Source organism: Cornus florida, unplaced genomic scaffold (genome assembly GCF_030987335.1).
Source record: "Cornus florida cultivar Cherokee Brave unplaced genomic scaffold, ASM3098733v1 CherokeeBrave_3.0.0_Hap2_Chr10, whole genome shotgun sequence".
Lineage (NCBI taxonomy): Eukaryota > Viridiplantae > Streptophyta > Magnoliopsida > Cornales > Cornaceae > Cornus > Cornus florida.
The window spans coordinates 72245733-72252113 of NW_026775580.1; positions in this window are offsets into that span (position 1 = coordinate 72245733).

Below are 6381 nucleotides of genomic sequence, written 5' to 3' on the forward strand. Positions count from 1 at the left end.
GACTGTGCCATCTTGGTAAGCGGACGCATGAAAACTTGATGCTTCTGATGATGTGATTAGAGAACTTGTACTGACATAGGATTTAGGAGTTGGGACCAACCACATGCATTCATAGCTTTGTATTAGTTATTAACGAAACAAAGGAGAACCAAAAATTAGGGGAAAACAGTTTTCAGTTCTAAGAAACATATGCATTGTTTCAAACTTGTGTTGTATTATTTTAATGGTAGATCTTCATTTGCGTGTGTTTTTATCTCATAGAGGTCGGATTCTCTGCCACAGTGCAGTGTGTGCACCATGTTGTTTCTCTTGTGCCTATTCATCTCATAAAAGTTCAATTTATTCAAGTACGTAATCCACTCACTTTTTGTTGCGAGTACTAAATTGCTAATTATGTGGACTGTAGATTTTTACTTGGTCTTCCACTTACAATATGTAAAATTCTTTATGTACGTAGCACTTACCAAACAAAAGTCATATTATTTTAATCATTAGTTGGTTGTTATCAAAAAGTACTTATTGGCATTGATACGAGAAAGACGATGTACTTTGTCACCAGGAATCTATTATATCCATGCCCCTAGACTCACTGCTAGACAAAGGAAGAAATTGAGGAAAAATATGCTAGGAGAGCAGCTAAGGCAGCTCAGAAGGCATCTAAGGAAGTCTCACTAGGTTCTTTAAGGACCTAAAACCTCCAACAAAGCAATGACCATTAGGAACCAAAACACAAGTTTTTCTCTATAAAAGTATTCAATGAAGAATTAACAGGATAAAGGTTATTTGTGTTAGTTTGGGGAAGCTTTTGATGAAATCCGAAATATATATGGTAAGAAGAGAGAAAAACATGCAAATCCCGCAACTATCAGGGTTTTACTTTTGATGCACCTAGGATCGATCTTAAGTGAGATGCGATCTATCCTAAGCGCCGCCACTTTCCATCACCCACCAAAACCTACTCATTCAAGCATACCCTCGATCAAGGCATAACATATCTCCTTCCCTCAGCCTTTTGCACAAACTCGTGTGGTTCAAGCACTCAATCCCCAAACATTCCATTTGTCTATGGTTGGCAATCCAGGAAAAAAACTATTGACTCAAGATAAGCCATCCCTCCACTTCACAATGCAACCAACTGTTTATGCATTGTGCCTCAATGCAACAGAAAAATGTGGATTCTACACATGCTCTAATTCATGGAAGGACTTCCTAATTTGGGCGTCCTCGAATTGAAAACAAAAACTCAAGAGAAGCAGAGCGATGACTTGGAAACTTGCCTTGGCCAGTTATGTTTACCATGTGTGGACGGAAATGAATTACAAAAGCTTTCAAAATAAATCATTCCGTCTGGCCCAAACACTCAACCAAGTGATCAATAGTGTCAGATTGAAGTTGTTCTTAGTGAAGAAATGTGATTGCCACTTTCCTGAGATGATTGCCAAGAAATGGAATTTGTCGAGCTCTCTCTTTAAAGTTTGAACCAGACATCTCAAACCCCTTTTTTTCTCATTTACCACACCAAACCCACCACCTCACCCAACACCATACCAGACACCACCATCACATCCGCAGCCCCTGCAACCACCAAAGATGAAACTGGCTGTTTTGTTGATCATCCCGCCCTCTCTACTGGTTAGGTTAGTTATTTGGAATGGAAGGCTGGACCAATGTTTTTTTGGGCCTACTCTGTGCACAATTACTTCTCTTTTTGTGTTTGGCCATGTTTTAATTTTCTCTATATATTATCTGCAATATTACCCCTTTTTTAGGGGCTTGTTTTGGGCCATGGGGCATACTCCATGTTTTTTTATTTTTTATTTTTTAATTAACATTCACTTATATATATATATATATATATATATATATATATCAAATTTTTTTTTTTTTTTTTTTTTTTTTTCCTGACAACAACTATAACAAAAAACAAAAACTAGACAGAACTCCAAACGCTCAATGGACTGAAGCACCAAGTCCGCTTCCATCTCAGCACACGATAAACATGCCAATGCATGAGCTACCTGATTACCAACTCTTCGCACATGCGTAAGCGAGAATGTACGAAAATTCTGAAGCTCCTTTCGCATAACAGACACCAAAGAAGCAAATACACCCTCGCCAGATCGAACGCCCGGTAAGGCTTCCACCACTTCTTTAGCATCCGACTCAAAACAGATATCCTGAAATTTAAACACTTTAGCCCTTTAAACAGCACGGCAGAAAGCATAAGCCTCAGCCTCAAGCACAGACAAGGAAAAAGACGGCTTAAAAATCACAGCTTGCATAACCGAACCAGCTGAATTCCGAAATACCGCCGCTCTGTTGGAAATAGTGGCCTAGTTACACACACAACACTATACTATTTGGAAGAGAATAAAAATGGAGGAAAACACTTTTTATTTCACTTGATTGAAAATGGGTACAATACATGGGTTTATATAGGCTTCAAAATATAAATATAAATGAAAAATTAACATCCCACTAACATAACATTTAGTAGGCAAAACTCCCACTAAACCACTAACATTACCATTACTAGTTGTAACTCTCATGCCTCCCCACTAACTCTAATAAAAACTCACATAAATATAAAACACCAAATAAAAAAGCACCCATGACCTTCAAAGACATTTTAAAATGTAATAAAGTTTCATTTCTAACACCCCCCCTTAAACTTGATTTTTTTTAACTCCAAGCAAACTCCTTAACTTGTGAAAATCTGCAAACTTGAGGGGCTCGGTAAAAATATCCGCAACTTGATCTTATGACTTGATGAACTTGAGCTCCACCTCTTTCTTGGTTATGCATTCTCTAATGAATGAAATCTTGTATCAATATGCTTGCTTCGTTCAAGAAACACCGGATTCTTGGCCAAAGCAATTGCTGATTTGTTGTCCACAAAAATCTCCATTGACTCTTCTTGTAGCATGTGTAATTCCTTCAACAAATTCCTCAACCAAATTGCTTGACAAACATATGAAGTGGCTGCAACATATTCTGCTTCACAAGTTGAGAGGGTGACAATGGGTTGCTTCTTTAAACACCATGTAAAAACAACATTTCCCATGAAAAAACAACAGCCAGAAGTACTTTTTCTATCATCCAAATCTCCTGCCCAATCACTATCAGAATAACCCACAAGCTTGAAATCATTAGAAAATGAATAAAATAACCCAAAATCAAGGGTACCTTTGATGTAACGAAGAATCCTCTTAGCCACCTTGAAATGAGTTATGGTGGGTCTTTCCATAAACCGACTAACAAGCCCAACCGCAAATAATATGTCCGGCCTTGTGCATGTTAAGTATCTCAAGCTTCCAACAAGACTTATGAAAAATGTTGGATCCACCGTCTCTCCATCTTCATCTCTTGACAATTTAATTCCAACTTCCATGGGTGTGTTCACCAATTTACAATCTTCCATCTTGAATTTTTTGAGAATTTCCTTAGCATAGCCTTCTTGGTGAATGAAAATTCCATCCTTCATTTGCTTGACCTCAATGCCAAGATAATAAGCCATGATGCCAATATCCGTCATCTCGAACTCTCGAGCCATAACCTTCTTGAAATCTTCAAACATTTTTTGGATTGCTACCCGTGAAGATTAAATCATCCACATACAAGCAAACAAAAAATATATCTCCATTCTCACTTACTTTGGAGTAAAGAGCATGTTCATATGGGCACTTTAAAAAATTATTGTCTTGAAAATACTTGTCAATCCGTTTATTCCACCCCTTGGTGCTTGCTTCAAGCCATATAAAGCCTTTTTCAATTTCAAGACTTTGTTTTCTTGCCCTTTTACAACATAGCCCATGGGTTGTTGCACATACACTTTTTCTTCAAGAAACCCATTCAAGAAAGCCAATTTCACATCCATTTGGTGGATTCTCCAATTGTTTTGGGCTATCAAAGAAATTAACAATCTAATTGTTTCTAAACGAGCTACGGGTGCAGATACCTCATCATAATCAATTCTGGGCTTTTGGTTGTACCCCTTGACGACCAATCTTGCTTTATATTTTCAACTTCACCATTTGCATTCTTCTTTTCTTTATACACCCATTTGACACCAATTGCCTTTTTCTCTTTTGGAAGTGTAGCAAGCTCCCATGTGTCATTCTTCTCTATAGATTTAATTTCTTCATCCATAGCATTTCTCCATTTTTTGTCTTGTGCCGCCTCTTCAAATCCTATAGGTTCACAATCCACAAAGAGACAAAAAAGTGTTAGATCACCTAACCTTTCCGTTACCTCATCCGTTTCATCATATATGTCACGAAGACTCCTCATGCGAAGTGGTAGTGTGTCACTTGAACTTGATGATGATGGAGTTGATTGATCATGAATTGATGGTGGTGGAGGTGATGTTAGTGGAGAAATGAGCTGCTCCATGCCTTCATTTTCTTACTCCTCATCCGAAATTGGAAAAATACTATAATCTTCATTTGGAGTGTTCCAATCCCATATAGCTTCCTCTTCGAATTCAACATCTCTACTAATGACAATTTTCCCATTACTTGGATTGTACAACTTGTAACCTTTGGAACTTGCGTCATAGCCAATGAAAACCATTTTTTCACTTTTGTTGTCTAACTTGGTACTCCTTTCATCAAGCACGTGCACATGGGCAATTGTAATACCCCTAATTTAACAAGGATAATTCTGGAATTTATTTAATCAATTTATTTAATTATTTAAATTGTGTTTTATGTGTTTAGTTGTGAATTTGTTGGTTTCATTGTTTCATTGAATTTAATTAATTATTTGAATTTTGTGACTTGTTTAAGTGTTGTAAATTATTTATTCTATTTAATTCTTTAATTGTTTATTTATTGGGTTTTAATTATTTGATGAAATTGTTTTCTTTAAATAGAATTAATTATTAAATGATTTAATTAAGTAAATAAGTTTTTACGTTAGTAGGATTAATTAGGGTTTTGTTTTAGCGTCATTGTTGCAGCCGACGCAGTATAGGATTGTTATATTATCGGTTGTATAATTCTCTTTCAAATAGAATTAGGGTTTAGGTTTTTACTTAAGTCTATAAATATATTATTAGACGACTACTTAGGGTTTAGAGATCAAAAACCCTAGTCAAGACATAAAGAAAATAGAGAGAAGTTTAGAGGAGTCTGGGAGAAATTTGGGAAGCAACAAAGGGAAGAAACAGAGAGTTGGCCGGAGTTTGTTGAACGATGTCGGTGTAAGGCAAGTTTTATTACTAACTCTATCTAATTGGCTTGTGTTCTTTACATCTCTAATTCAGTTCCAGAAAAAAATAAAGCTAAATTAATTTGGTTGTAATTATTTGTTTCAAACAGTATGGGTTCTTGTAAGTATTTTTCGTTCGTGTTGAAACTGTTTGTGCTTGTTCTTATTCTAATTGAATTTGATTAACAAGTAATGAACTTAAATAACTTTAGAGCACTTTGGGACTTAGTTTTAATCCATAGGAAAGTTGGTTGGAGGTACAAGTTAGCCGGACACCGCCAGAGTTGGAGAAGAAGGCAAGACAACATGTTTTCTTTTATGTGCAGGTCAATCGTTTTTAAACTATTTCGTTTAATTCTTGTTCCCATTGAATTTGATTAATAATCAAGGAAGTTAAATAACTTTTGAACACACAAGGACTTAGTTTTAATCAGTAAGGAACTTGGTTTGGAGGATTAACATAGCCGGACACCGCCGGAGTTGGAAAAGATAACGCACAGGGGAAGAGCCTGCTCTAGTTTGAGTAGAGCAGGCTCCACCAAAGAGTAGAGCAGGCTCTACCTTAGGTAGAGCCGGCTCTTGGGGCTCTAGAGGCGGCTATACCTTGTGTGCAGCCGGCTCTACAAGGTGGTGGAGGCAGCTCCTCCAATTTTTGTGATTTTTCGCCTTTTCAGTAATAGTTTTGGCTATGGGTTTCAGAATTGGGTGTTTTCAGATGCAATTAGGAGCTACACGGGATTTTTCAGTAGCATCTAAGTCTTATTAAGAAATTCTGAGGGTGTGTTAATATATAATAAATCACAAGGAAATCGATAGATTAAACCGATATGGTTTTAAGGGAACTTGTGAATTGTTTTTGGAGGTAGAGGATTTCAAGTGCAGAGCCTTATGGGTTGCTATTTATCTGGGAATGGACATATTGTTTAATCATATTTCTGTAATTCAAATTAAGCATATTAGATTACAGAATGATCATATATTTATAATGGACAAACTGACGTTTACATATATTAAAATGTATTTTCAGTTCTTGGATAATTAAGAAGTGTGTAAGTTAAGCATGCTTGATTATATATTTTGACACTGCTTAATATGGTTTAGTTGGTATTTACATTCAATATTTTGTATTATCAACTTACCGAATGATATGGAATGGTTTAAGTGAGCATA